The sequence below is a fragment of the Castor canadensis genome, chromosome 1, assembly GCF_047511655.1.
Source record: "Castor canadensis chromosome 1, mCasCan1.hap1v2, whole genome shotgun sequence".
NCBI classification, from domain to species: Eukaryota; Metazoa; Chordata; class Mammalia; order Rodentia; family Castoridae; genus Castor; species Castor canadensis.
This window is the reverse complement of record NC_133386.1, coordinates 94370105-94384778: the sequence shown is the minus strand read 5'-3', so window position 1 is coordinate 94384778 and position 14674 is coordinate 94370105. Positions and strand designations below refer to the sequence as shown.

At 40.1% G+C, this 14674-nt stretch overlaps 1 protein-coding gene across 3 annotated transcripts in view; it reads right to left on the bottom strand.

The window, feature by feature from the left end:
• B3gat2 (beta-1,3-glucuronyltransferase 2) overlaps positions 1–14674 on the bottom strand; it is a 65280-nt gene that overhangs the window by 31961 nt on the left and 18645 nt on the right. The window lies entirely within an intron of this gene.

Below are 14674 nucleotides of genomic sequence, written 5' to 3'. Positions count from 1 at the left end.
AGACTGCTGATAGATGAACCAAGATCAATGTTAGTGTGCAAGTATGGCTCATGTCTTGTAACACAAACTTCTACGGACAGGAAAAAAACTGAAGGGACCAGATTATCAACAGATCATTTTCATTCTCCTTTTTTAATTCTGATTTTTCTGAATTTCCTATAACATATATGTCAAAATCGGAAATAAATGCCATTGTTTAGGTAAAAATGAAAAAATAAATCTCAGCTGGGGACATTAGTAATGGGATCTAGATACCGAACAGACAACAAGGATCTTCCAGAGCAACAAAAAGAAACACACACCCTCGTAACCTGCCTACCTTTCGAGGGCAACTGAGCAAAACTAGACAGGAAAAAATCTCACGCAAGCTGTGGGAGGTGAGGTCCTCCTGCACACGTGCTGTACACACAGAGGAATGCCGACTGCACACAACCTGCCACTTGGAGTTACCTGCCCAATTTTCTTTAAGAGCAAATGCTTGTAAGAAAGCTAGCTGATTTCAGGCAACATTTTTAGGGAAAACTCCCACCATCATAACCTGCTTCTGGTGCACATGGTACCATCGTGCAAATTAGCAAAAGGGGTCCCTTTCTCAGGCAGACACCCCAGGCTGGGGCCCATGGTTGGCAATCAATGAACAACTCTTGTTGATGAGCTAATTACAGTTTAAACACCAATGCTTCAGCTGTTATTTGCTATAGAACTGAACTGGGTAATGATCAGTTAACCAAGTGTTAAAATAATTATCAATCTAGGAATTCTGTGTAATGAAAGGAAGAAAAGTGATATGCTGGCAAAGATTCTCAAACATAATTGGAAGGGAAGTCATGCCATTAAAGAGTGAAAGTCACCAGTAGCTCCCATTAACCAAACATCCTCTTCTTACTTGTTAGGAACATCCCACATTGTTTCAAAAGGAGGAACTCAGAGCTCAAAGCATTCCAGGTAATGAAGTCTCAATATTGGTCTACCTCAAATCTGAGATTACTATTTTTTTTATAATTTCTGTCACTTGTTCAATAAGTTATTTACAAATGGTAATTTAAAAAAGTTCTACTAAGCTACAGTTAAGCTCTACATAGCTAACTCTAGTAAAGAGTACACAGTTCTCTTTTATAAGTATTATAGCTTTACATCATACATGTAGATGAGGATCCATTTGGCAGTTAAATTTTTGTATATGGAATGAGTGGCCAATTAGTTCATTTTCCCCGTTCTTCTTACTGAATGGATATGTTTGTTCCAAATGTACCTAATTGTGCTGTAACAACTGAACTGCCTTTGCACCTTTGCTGACTTTGTTTCTGTTGTTGCTCCACACTTGCAAGGCAGACACTCGACCACATGAGCCCCACCTCTCGCCTGTGGTTTTATTTCTGGATGCTCAATTCTGACCCACTGTGTATTTGGTGATCATGACAGCAATGCCACATGGGTCTTGATTAACCAGTTTCATGAGTCTTCTAAACAGGTAGTGTTCGTTAATCCCCTAACTTTTTCCTTCATTTCCAAAGCTGTTTTCACTGTTCTATATCCTTTTAATTTCCACGTGAATTTCATAGGCAGTTTGTCAATTTCAGCAGACTTTGATTGGGATTGCATTGAATCTATGTATCGATTTGGGAAGAATGTCACCTCAACAGTATTGACCTAACCCATGAAAATAAATCTCTCCCTTTATTCAGGTCTTTAATGTCCCTTGGCAATGGTTTGGTAACTTAACTTTCAAATCAGTATTAACATTTAATGTGTTTTCATCCTAGTTCTCCTCTACAGATGAAACAAAAACTGAGAAAAATCTGAGTTTTCACAAAAATATAAAGTCACTGCCTTTTCAGGCTCCTTTTCCTTCATGTACTGCAGACACTGAAAATAATTTTTTTTATTTCATGCATTAAGCATGCCAAACACACCAAGAAGCCAAGTTCAACATAATACATACATTTTTTTTTTTCATTAACAAAATGGCTTTGTATTATAAGGCACTAAAAAGAGTATTGCGTACCTCTGGGGGGTGTATTTCCTAAAAAGCTATGATTTTTCACCTAAACTTCTTTAACCCAGAACATTCAACTTTCAGATCTATTAAGAACTGATGAGTAGACCCATCTCAGATTTCTAGGTCCTCTTGCGAGTGCACAGCATACAGCATTTAAGCTTCACATCGTGATTTAAGTGTGGGCCCGGTCAGTATTGGCTGGGTGCACAAGAGGCAGACTCATACTCAAAGAGAAAGATAGAACAGCATATGACGAAAAAATGCTTCTAGAGAAGAAAAAGAAGCTGCCATTACAGAGAAGAACCCACGACTCTGGGATCTCTAGGAAAGGAACAACTAAATTCGGCCATAGGAGTTGGGCAAGTAGCAGGCTCTTCATTTACACTGGGCCACCCAGAACCAGCTAGGCTCTAAGTAATGAGGCGACTTACAGAAGCAAAAACGTCACAGCAGGTATTGCTTGCACGTTCCACATTTCTGAGAGTAGTTCCGAGGGACATTCATTCAGTCTTTACCCAGAGGGCTGCACACTGGAGGTGAGGCCATACAGTATGAATGCCTGTGACATGGTTGGATTGATTCCAGGTATGCTAAGTTTTTTAAAGTTTCTGATTTAAACAGTTAAAAATTTTTGAAAAGACCCAGAAGCCCTCACAGTTTGAGCAGTACTCAGATTCAATGTGGAAGTCTGTGCCACAGAATTACACACTCAGACCTTCCATACACGACTGCTAACTTATACAGTGCCAGGCATTTCAAAGGAAAATAGCACAGCTATTTACAGAACTCCTTCACTTCCCCCTTGGGATCTATCCTTTGTGCTGTGTCCTTTTCATTCAATCTATTCCTTAGCAGCCTTGCTTTGCAGAGAGAGGAAAAAATGTTACAACAACTATTACTATTAAATGTGTAAGCACCCTCACATAACTAAAATATTCTCACTGTTTAAAAGCTTTGTTACTTTCTTAACACAAAATAGCAGTTGCATAACAGTCATAACATCAGGTGACGTGTGTGAGTTCCAATCCAGAATAGTGGAATAAAGTCACAATAAGAAGAAGCAAGTAACACATTTATAAGAATTATAGTATCTCAAACAGTTTTACTCCCCAAAGGAGCTCTCTTCCTATTTATTCAATGCCAACATCATATTCTGTTGTGTACTCCTTCTTCCATGACCTTCTGTTAAACCGAAAGGCTTGTATAGCAATGTTAACCAGCCAAACTCACAAGCAGAGTAATTTCACCCACCCAGCAGCTACAAAGGACACACAAGATGCAACTGATTCGTCTTCACACCTCTTCCAGCTAAATGTCATTTAAACTGTCCCAGGGATGGTACTGCTGTTCACTGCATGATCACCTAATCTGGGACAGGAGGGAGGCAGGTAACAGCTGTGCCCCCATTGCGTGGCTGTGGTGTGGTAACATACCAACAACCAGTGCTTGTGTCATTAGCCAGCTTTGTGCTCTGCAGCTTTAAGCTGCCTCCCATTGCTCCCTCCTGGGGAGAGGGCTAAAAGCTAGCTCTAGGGACTGAACAGTTCAAACTCTCACATGCAGGCAATCACCAGCAGACCCTTAAGAGTAAAAGAGAACAGTGAAACAGATGAAGCCTTCAGCTTCCTGGAAGACTTGCCTCTAGTTGATACCTTGTTTACAAAGGGAAATTCTTGAGCTTGTGAAATTTAAAATACCAGAGGCAGCCTGAAGGAGTAGGGTTACAATGAAGAATCTGCACCCCCTTTTGTAAACTGGCCATTTCACTAGCAAATCCCACCACAAAAACTACCAAACCCCATAGGACTGACCCAATGAACTAAAGACACAAAGGAAAGACCAGTGAAAATAGAAAGATCTGATTACAGAAGTGATGACCAGGAAACGGGGGTCCTTTGCCATTTCACCGTACATACTCAGTATTTTTCAACGAAAAAGCATACTTACTGACCCAACAGGACCCTCACTTTTCTTTGGAACAGCTTCTGCCCCTCCTTCTTGCAGCTGCCTCCTAAGGATTTCCATTTCCTTGCACCAGTTGTTATTCAACTCAATGCTACTCATTCCACATGGTGCCTGCATACCTATATGCCGTCTTAGACTTTTTTGATTCCCATATAGTGACATTTCCACAGCATGAACTTTTGAGGTGCACAAGCAAATTATTTTGAGCTCAAAACTCCAAAAAACAGAAACATCCTTAACACTATATTCTCAACCCTTCTGCTGCCTCATTGGGTAGAAGACAGTGACATTTCTTCTATCTCCTGTAAATATTTATCACAAATCTAATGTGCGTGTAATTCTGTGCTAGACCCTGAGCAAGACAGACAAGGCCTTCTCCTCACAAAGCCAAGATTCTGGGAGAGAAAAGGAAGTGATACAACTAATTGCAAAATGGGTTACTTGATTTCTATTCCAGTAAGGGCTATAAGGGAACCAGTGTTCTGGAAGAATGCTGCAGAAAACCTGACCTAATGAGGGAACTCTGAGGGGTTCCTTAAGGTCATCAGCATGAGCTAAGCCTTAAGCGTGAATAGCACCAATCACTGGTTTTGAAGGCCAAACACTTCGAAAGAATGGAACTGAAGATCCACAGGCCTTTGAGAACATTTCACTGTATTCCTTTTTTAAAAAGATGCACTTTGGATGGTGGACTTTGGAAATCTAGTTCTCACTGTAGAGAATTTATAGATTAGAAGGTGCAGGCTAGAATGTTCCATGATGGACGAGAGTCGAAGACATCAACTCTATGGTAGTTTAATATAAATAGGAATGGTCGCACGTAGATACACTGATAGATTTGTAACCACGTGGGTCAGTACCCATGCAGACATTTCCTTGCTCTGTGAGCCGAGGGCCCAGAAGCAATGGTACTCTGGTAGGAATGAGCACAACTAGCATGCAGATCTTGATCTAATACCATCCTCCAGTAAAAGGAACTGGATCTACTTGGAGAAGTAACTGATTTTAGGACGGGGGCAGAAAATATACAAGATGATCCTGTGGTACCCTGTAGAGCCAGAAAGCAAGTAAGTACTCAAAAAGAAAACAAAAGACAAAACAAAACAGCAGATCACTTATGCAGCATGTAAAAGACACACAGGAGTCAAGTCAAACAATGTGAACAGCAAAACAGAGTAAGACCCAAAGGTGGCCATGAGTGGATGAATGGATAGAGAAATGGAGTTTTGCTCAGCCCTGAGGAAGGACGGGATTATGTCCTTTGCTAGAAAGTGGACAGAAGTGGAGAGCATTATGTTAAGTGAAGTGAGCCAGTCCCACAAAGACAAGTACCACATGCTTTCTCTCAAATGCGGAATGCAGGGGCACAAAAAGGACATGAAGGTCAAAGTGAGAATAGTAAGGATAGACAAAGGGAAGGGGGCATAAGGAAGCATAAGAAGGGGTGAATATTATCAACGTGCATGTACACAAATGTCATAATGAAACCTCTTACTTTGTACTGTATATTCTAACAAAAACAAAGTATAAAGAAATACCCGTGAGTCCACATTATACAAATAAATGAGTGAACAAATGGGGAATACATGCACTTCACATTTAGAAGACTCCAAATAATTTATTTGACACAACCCCAAGGAAATGGACCATAACTCCCAACCCCTTCGGTGTGGGCTGCATGCAGGCATTTCCGTCCAGAGTACAGTATGGAACACGGAAGGGGATTAGTACCCTCTCAGTGAAGAAACCCACTAAGTCCTTTAAGCTAGATGGTCAAGATCAACATCAAGAGTGACAAGTTGATAGTATGTATTCTTGATATTACGTGATGAGAGTAACATTTCACTAACCTCTGTGATGATTTCTAATGCTATTCTATTATGAAAGAATCAAGGATTTGTGAAGAATGGCGGATTCTAGGATTGAGATAGGAAATGTATCAGATGTGCCTGGAGCAGCTAATAATGCCAGAAAATAAGCAAGTATTCAAAAAACAGAAACCCTACGCAAATCCTTACTAATGGCTAAAGGTGGAATTACTGACCAAGAAAATAAATGAAGTTGGTAGCATGTTCCCTGGAATGATGTTATGAAAGGCACTTTGCTCCAGCGCCATTCTTCCCCAAAGCCCACACACACAGTCGCATCAGACAAATTCCAGTAGAGGGGCAGCTGAGAAACTCTCATAGCAAGAAGAACCTAAGGTGCATGGAAGCAATGCCAGGACTCTCCCTGTATAGCTATCCTTACCTCAACTAGCAAACACTGTTGGTCCTCCTCATTAATGTTTATACTCTCTCTTCAACAAAATTAGAGTTAAGGCCAAAATAGTTTCTGCTTGGAAGTGAGGGGGTTGGGGGGGGAGGGGGCAGGGGGAAGGGGGAGTAATGACCCAAACATTGTATCCACATATGAATAAAAGAAATTTAAAAAAATAAAAAATAAAACAGATGTAGGAACCATGAAAAAAATAATTTTTAATATGATTTCATAGAAAATAAGATTGTATTAACTACTAGAACAAAACTGAACTCCTGTGGGGGGTAAAAAAAAAAGGAGAACCTAAGGAAACATGATAACTAAATGTAATGTAGCATGGGATCCAGGAGCAGAAAAGGACTTTGGAACTTCTGAATGAAGAACTGTCTGCAGTTAATATTGGCTCATTATGCGTAGTTAATATTACCACAGCAGTGCTGATAACAGGAAAAGCTGGGAATGTAGTACATGGAAACTCTTCAGTACCTTCTCAGGTTTTCTGCAAGTCTCACACTGTTCTAAAAATAAAGCCTATTTTGTAAGGATCCATTTAAAAATTGCCTAAGGCAATCATTCTCTTCTTGCCCTTGTCATGTGTGACTTATTCTCTAGTCTAGAGTCAATTTTTCATTCACTTTCTATACTCTTGTTTATTGTGTAAATTAAACTATAAACTGAAGAAGATAGCTAAATTTGGCCCTATATGAAAGTCTGGTTTGGCCTGCAAAGCTTCTGTGTTTTAAATTGAGACGTGCTGCTGGCACTGTGGTGCCTGCCAGTAATCCCAGCACTTGGAAAGCTAAGACAGGAGGACAGGGAGTTCAGGGTAACCCAGGCTATGCACCAAGACTGCCTTACAAAACAAAATTGAGATGTGTTAAAAATCCAAAGATTTCAGGCCTCTGAAAATTTGGCAAACTGGATTAGCATTTCATAGGGCAACAGTGTCATGGAGTGACTACGTCCCATTCGCCAATGCCAGCCCCTCCCACTAGCCACAGTCTCCTCACCGGTCCTGTTACAGCCCCAGTGCTGAGTCTGCCTGCCAAGCACATTCTTTACCAGACTTGCAGGGAGGCGTTCCTTCCTATACAGTAGGAAACTGAGAAACAGAGCAAGAAAGAGAGGAGGTAGCACTGTTGTATGAACAGAAGCGTTCTTACATGTTAATATGCAAAATGTGTGCATAAAGAATATTAGAAGTTAACCAGAAAAAAGAACAATGAGAAATACGTGGCAAAGAGACATGATTAAAATCATGTTTGGAAACAAACCCTATTGAAATTTTTTTTTGTTCATTTATTCGCATGTGCATACATTGTTTGGGTCATTTCTCCCCCTGCCCCCCTCCCCCACCTTTTCCCCTTTCCCCTCCTCAGTTTCAGGCAGGTCCCGTTGTGCCCTTATGACTGATTTTGTTGAAGAAAAGACATAAGCATAATAAGAAAGACAAAGCGTTTTTGCTAGTTGCAATTCTAATCCTCTAAAGTTTTAATATAAAGTAAAACAGCTTTGATGAATTATACTACTTGCTTTAAAGCATATGTATTTGTGTATCCTGGTACGGACTATCAGGGAGGGGCATGCTTGGGCTCTGTTATATACAGCTATAGTAACAAGGCAATGTGGGATTCGTGTAATGTACAAGTATATATATATATATACACATATATAAAATATAAAAATATAAAATATAAAATCTAATTAAAGAATTTAGAAATACATTCTCTTACATGTGGCCAGTTGATTTTTGCTAAGATGCTAGGCAATGCAATGGGGGAAAGGACAGACTTTTCAACAAATAGTGCTGGATCCAGTGGACATCTATGTTAGGGAAAAAAAGTGGATATGGAGGAAAGGAAATGCCTGTCCACAGTTGGTGGGAATGTAAATTTTGTACAGCCATTATGGGAAGCAGCATGGGGATTTCCTAACAAATTAAACACACATCTACTATTATGAGCCAGCAAATCCTCTACTGGGTACATATGCAAAGGATATGAAATTAGTATGTTTAGAGAATTCTAGATTATGGATTTAGCTCGGGATAGAGCACTTGACTAGTATGTGTGAGGCTCTACGTTCAACCTCCAGCAATAACAAATACAATATTTTCTTCTCTTAAAACAAAAGAATTTCCATGCTTAAGATAGGTAGTCAATCTCAGTCCATCAATGGATACATGAACAAAGAAAATTATTCAGCATTAAAAAAAGGAAGAGAGTTTACATCACCTTCAGTTTTTACCAGTATTTGTATACCTGTACCTAACTTCATAATAAATTTAAAAACAAAAAAAAAATAAAAAAAATTTTAAAAAGGAAGAGGTCCTGTAATTTGTGACAATCTGGAAGATACTAGGCCAATGAAGTAAACTAGGCATAAAAAGATAAATGCTGCATGATCTCACTTAATGTAGAATCTGAAAAGTCAAACTCACAGAGGCAGAGTCCAAACTGGTGGTTAGCAAAGGCTGGGGATGGGGGGGTAAAGGAACTGGGGAGATGCTGGTCAAAGAACACAATTTCTCTGGGCTCACGCCTGGAAGCCTAGCTACTTGGGAAGTTGAGATCAGGGGGATCATGATTTGAGGCCAGCCTGGACAAACAGTTCTTGAGTCCATATCTCCAAATAACCAGACCAAAATGGAGTGGAGTGGAAGTGTGGCTCAAGCAGTAAAGTGCCTGCTTTGCAAGTGCAAAGCCCCGAGTTCAAACCCCAGTCCCACCAAAACAACAACAATAAAAAAAACCCCACAATTTCAGTTAGGAGGAATAAGTTCAAGAGCTCTAGTGTATAACATGGTGACTACAGTTAATAAAATGTACTGTATACTTAAAAAATGCTGAGAGAACACATTTTACATGTTCTCAACACAAAAAAGTGAATTAGTACCTATGTTAATAAGCTTGATTTAGCCATTTCACAATGTATCATAACATGTTTCATACTATAAAGACATGAAACTTTTCATTGTCAATTAAAAGAAATAAAACAAAGAAAAAGAATCTTGATCCTTGTATCTCTCAATATTCATAAAACTCAACTCAAAATGGGATCATAAACTGTAGTTTATAAACTTACAGAAAAACTATAGTAGGAAATCTATGAGGTCTTGGGTAGGAAAAAATTCTTTAGATAGGCCATATAAAATTTCACAAATTGGAATTCATCAAAATAAAAATGTGCTATTCTCCAAAAGGTATTGTTTAAATAAACTTAAAAAAACAGCCACAGATTAGAAGACAATATTTGAACATACATATCTGACAGAAGATTGGTATTCAGAATGCACAGAACTCTGCAGTTCAATGAAAAGAGATAATCAGCTGGGTGTAGTGGCACACATCTGTAATCCCAGTACTCTGGAGACTGAGGCAGGATAATCAAGAGTTCGAGGTCAGCTTGTGTTACATAATAATCCTGTCTGGAGAAAAAAATACAGCCAAAGTTTTAATTTTTTGGTGGTACCAGAGTTTGAATTCAGGGCCTCGTACTTGCTAGGCAGGTGCTGTGGCCCTTGAGCCACATCCCAGCCTCACAACTGAATTTTTTAAGTGAGCAAAAGATTTGAACAGACAATTCCTTAAAGATACAGGAATTACCAGTTGTCACAAAAAGATGCTCAATATCACATCACTATGAGAATGGAAATTAAAACCCCAGTAAGATACCATTACTCACCTACTGGAATAACTTAAATGAAGAGACTGACAATACCTAGAGTTGAAGACGAGGACTAGCTAGGTCTCTTACTGATGGAAATTTAAAAGGTACAATTAACTTTGGAAAAGAAAATTTGACAGTTTGCTATAAAGTTAAAAAGAAAAACCATATTAGGACCCATCAATCTGATTCGTAGGCAAGCAAAGAGAAATGAAAAGCAAAAGTTTGCGCAGAAACCTGTACCCAAATGTTCACAGCAGCTTTAGTCACAATAGCCAGAAGCTGGAACATGTGCACATCTACTTGCAAACAGATGGACAACTTGCAGTGTATACCTGCAATGTATACACTGCACTGTACAATGTACTGCAGCAAAAAGTACTGAACAGTAGATATCCAGGAGAGCATGTGAGGAGTCTAAAAATATACTGTGTTTGGAAGAAGCCAGACAAATGCTCCTTATTTCACAATTCTAGAAGAGGCAAGATAATCCATGGTAACAGAAAGCAGATCAGAGGCTGTAAGTGGTGACAGCTCAGAAGGTCAGAAGGTGACCACCACAAGGTTTTATGAATTTGAGAAAATGCAGCAAACCCTACATTTAAAACAAGCACATTTTATTTTAAGTAAATTATATGTTGATAAAGTTAACTAAAACAAAAGTAAAATAATTAAGAGGTTTCAACATAAACTCACAATTGCAAGGCTTAAAAAAAGTGTTACTTCAGTAGTAATCAAATACCTACCAGCCAGACCTTGGTTTGTATATACTATTCCCCTCTAAAATGAACCAGGATCCTTGGAGAAGTGGCACAGGGAAAGCACAAGGTAAGCCTAGAGTACCTTATCTTAAAGAAAAGAAAGAAGTGATAAAAGATATAAAGACAAGGTCAGTGGAACAGGAGCTGGTCTGAAGGGTTCCTGGCCATCTGTGAATAATCTGAATATCAAAAAGAATCACATCAGCCAGGCACAGTGGTGGTGGATGCCTGTAATCCCAGGAGGATTGAGGTTTGAGGCTAGGTGGGGCAAAAAAGTTAGCGAGACTCCATTATACTTACACAGGAGGCATGGGTAGGAGGATGGGGGTCTGAGGTGCTAGCCCCAGGCGAAAGCACAAGACCCTATTTTTAAAAATAACCTAAAAGCAAACATGGCTGCAGGTGTGGCTCACGTAGCAGAGCACTTGCCTAGAAAGTGTGAGGCCCCAAGTTCAAATCCCAGTACTGTCTGCCAAAATAAAAAAGACATCGATGGATTAGAAAAAGTACGGGGTGGGGGTGAGCTGGATCCACAAGCCTATGGCTTCAGGTGTGTGCGTGTATGTAGTAGCTACTCTTGGGTAAAAATTGCTGGGAAATAAAATACTCACAGTGCCTCAAAGTACCACTCCATGGGCTGCTTTCACGGTAAGCCAGTTGGCAATCACCTCTGGCCCAAGTGGTCAGGTTTGGCATCCCCACACAGAAGATGCCTAACAGTACTGCTGCCTCACTGGACACAGCAGAAGGACAACAGCATGTCCCCAAGATGAGGTTGGCCTTAATACAGTTAGCAGGAAATGGGACTGTGGGGAGGAAGAACAGTCAAATGCAGGAGTGCCTGTGTGCTTGTGTATCCGTGTGCGCGTGCGCATGCGTGTGTGTGCGTGTGCGCGTGTGTGTGTGCGCGCGTGTGTGCGTGCGTGTGTGTGCGTGTGTGCGCGTGCGCGTGCGTGTGCGTGTCTCGGGGGGTTACCACACCCAAACCACAAATCAGTTAAATTTCTATTTCCTCAGTGATTCTAGGGAAGTAGCAGCTGTTGTACCAAAGCCTCTGAGCATATAATTACCGTGCACTGTAAAACTGCTATTGTGACAATATTGGAAAGAACAACAAAAAAGTGTCACTGACTTCCCCAACCCATGTGAGCCTCTCCTCTGCTGCCAAATACATTCTCATTAGGAAAAAAAAGTCAAAAGAGCGTCGTGTATTCCATGAAGCCTTGTAGGGGCTGCACGTGTTAGTAAAACTTTGATGTTTATTGAAAATATAAATACGATTAATTGCCAATGACTGCTAATCTTTATTTGGATATCAAAAAGGAAAACTTTAGATAAATTAAGTTATATCTAGGTTTGCAGAACTTTTCTGTAAATTGTCATGTCTAATATATTCCAACATCCTTAGCTGTTTCCTCCCTTTATTGTCTTAGCACATAACAGCTGTATAGGGAACACAGTGACGCTTACATACGTGCTTATAGTATATCTTAGATTCCCCTTCTCAGAACAATTTCAACCATTTTTATTAATCTATTTTCACATATGGATACAAACTACATCCACCACCTTTATTTTTTAATTACTTAGAGACTGTGATTATGTAGCCTAGGCTGGCATTGCACTTGTGATCCTCCTGCCCTAGTCTCCCGAGTGCTAGGATTAAGTAGGCACTACCATGCCCAGCTTGCCACCTCTGACTTTGATTCTTTGCTACACATTTCCACACTCTGAGGCAGTGTGTCCAACTGCATATACAGAGCCCTCTAGAAGGGGATGAGGGCTCTCAAAAGCATCAGAGAGCTGGTCATTAGTCCACTGCCTTTTTAATGTGATAGGCAAACAGATACACAGCAGCTAATCTGTACTTCAAAAAAGTTATGAATTAACACCTCTGATTTCAAAGCAGAATATTACCTTTCCTTCCTAAAAAAAAAGTCAGTATGGTCTGAGAATGTGTGGTGCTGTGCACGTGCATGGTGGGGATGAGGAAGGTACTGGTTTGTGCAACTCCTGTGCATCACTAGGCACGTGAACAAGATGAACAGCCACCTTGGCTGCTCCATCCATTCTTCCGAATTAAAACTGACCCAAGACCTCTACTCAAGTTGCCATATGACTATGATTATGTGAAGAGATTCAAATTATTTCATTTCTGTTTCTTAATTTCTCCATATAAAGATCAACCAAACATCCCTTACCCTAAGAGCACTCTACAGCACTCAGATAGCCTTAGAAGATGTTGTTTAGTGGCTGTGCCCCTCGCCACCCCATTCCCCACTGCACACAGTACTCTCCTAAAGTGAGTTTTGAGGAAACACACAATCCCACCTCTTCCTTGATCCACCCTCGGCATTGTCTTAACCCAAGTTTCCAATTTTTGTTTTTCTTGGGTGGCAATGAGGTTTGAACTTAGGGCCTCATGCTTGCTAGGCAGGCACTCTTACCACTTGAGCCACTCCATCAGCTCTTAACCCAAGCTTTGAAAAGACACTAAATCCCACTTCTTCAGGCAATGAGATGTGCCTATCTTTGAGATACATTCCTTTCTTTCTTATTCTTCAACCCCACTACTTGTTCCATTTAAGATCCCCTACCTCTAAGTTTCTTTCCAAGTGTTTAATTAACATCTAATATCGCTCCAGGAAGGATTTAAGGGAATTTACACAGACATGTAGATAAAAGGATATTGAGCAGAGGTGACAGAAAAAATCAATAGCTTTCCTATATGCAAGCAAAGGTGATGGAAAACAGCATTATAACAAGGGCGAGAGCAGATACACAATGCTAGGCAGAAACTTAGAACAGTGCAGGAAGAAAATCACAGACTTTATTGTGGAAACTCAGTCATGCTAACGAGAGCAGGGCCAGACTGCTGTGGCAGTGATTATTGGGTTGATTACCCAACACCTTCCCCCTGCCCCCCATCGGCTGAGACTCAGTTTGCTTCAGATGGTGCCCAGGCCTTCCTCCACTCTGCTGAAGAAAGGGTCCCCAGGGAGTCCGTTCTACTACGGGCAGGAGGCGCTCGTCACCTCTGCATGATAGTCACAGCTATCTGATTTGCAAGAAAGCACCAGCTTTCTACTGTACTGTTTGACTAAGTAGGCTCTTTGAACAGAAGGACTGAAGTTTAATTTTTTCACTGATTAGCTATGGCATTAAACACAGAGAAGTACCTTGTGGCAAATTCTAATTTCCAAGATAAACAGAGCATTTATGAGAGCTCCAATTTGAAAAAAATAAATGTTTCACTGTTAGAAGCAGTATGCTAGAGGTACATAAAGCAATATAAATAGACCTTAAAAACATGGACCAGCATGGAAAAATAGAAAAGAAAGTCTACATAACATTTATGTGCATTTAAAATACTCCACCTAAGGCACTATATACAAATAAATCAATGCACACTCATTACAATAGATACCAGGGGACAAGGATTAAAGTAAGCAAACAGAACGTGGGGGCCACTTGCATCGGTGAGGTTGGTAGCAGATCAGAACTGGGAAGAATGATCCATCTATAACTGTATTTGAAATCTAAGAGAAAGGAAAACATTCCCAGATTTTCCTGGTGGATAGAATGCTCACACAAATTAATAAAAGAGGGGCAGGAAGGGACTCTGTAAGATCATAGATGTCATTAAACACTCCAAGAAAGTATTAAGAACAGTAAAAATCTTCCAAATTTGGCAGAACTTTCCTAGAACAATAAGTAGACTCTGAAGCTTTTGTAAAAAATAATTCCACAGAGTTATCATAACCAATCTCTAATCAGGCCAAAAATAAAAATTTTAAGTGGATCTTGAAAGAAAACCTAATTCGGAAAGCCCAATTAGCAGTGACAAAGTGTTGGCGCTGTGTACTCAGCACTAGATTCTCAGCAGGGCTTGTTGAAATAGGGTTTTGTTTACAGATTATTACCTCCTTAATTGGGAAAAAAGTATCAGAAAAGCAAGATGGATAAGGAAGCAAGAACCACCACACACTATTTTACTACAGACACATTTAAGTCTAAGAGCACA